Below are 423 nucleotides of genomic sequence, written 5' to 3' on the forward strand. Positions count from 1 at the left end.
ATTTAATCCATTTACATTTAAGGTAATTATCGATATGTATGTTCCTATTACCATTTACTTAATTGTTTCAAGTTTGTTCTTGTAGGTCTTTTCCTTCTCTTGTGTTTCTTGCCTAGAGAAGTTCCTTTGCAGCAAAAGCAGTTCTAAGAGGGAAGTTTATAGCAATATAATCCTACCTTAAGAAACAGGAAACATCTCGAATAAACAACCTAACTTTGCACCTAAAGCGATTAGAGAAAGAAGAACAAGAAAACCCCCAAATTTGGCAGAAGGAAAGAAATCATAAAGATCAGATCAGAAATAAATGAAAAAGAAATGAAGGAAATAGCAAAGATCAAGAGCAAAGATCAATAAAACTAAAAGTTGGTTCTTTGAGAAGATAAACAAAATTGATAAACCATTAGCCAGACTCATCAAGAAAAA

This window comes from Physeter macrocephalus, chromosome 12 (genome assembly GCF_002837175.3).
Source record: "Physeter macrocephalus isolate SW-GA chromosome 12, ASM283717v5, whole genome shotgun sequence".
NCBI lineage: Eukaryota > Metazoa > Chordata > Mammalia > Artiodactyla > Physeteridae > Physeter > Physeter macrocephalus.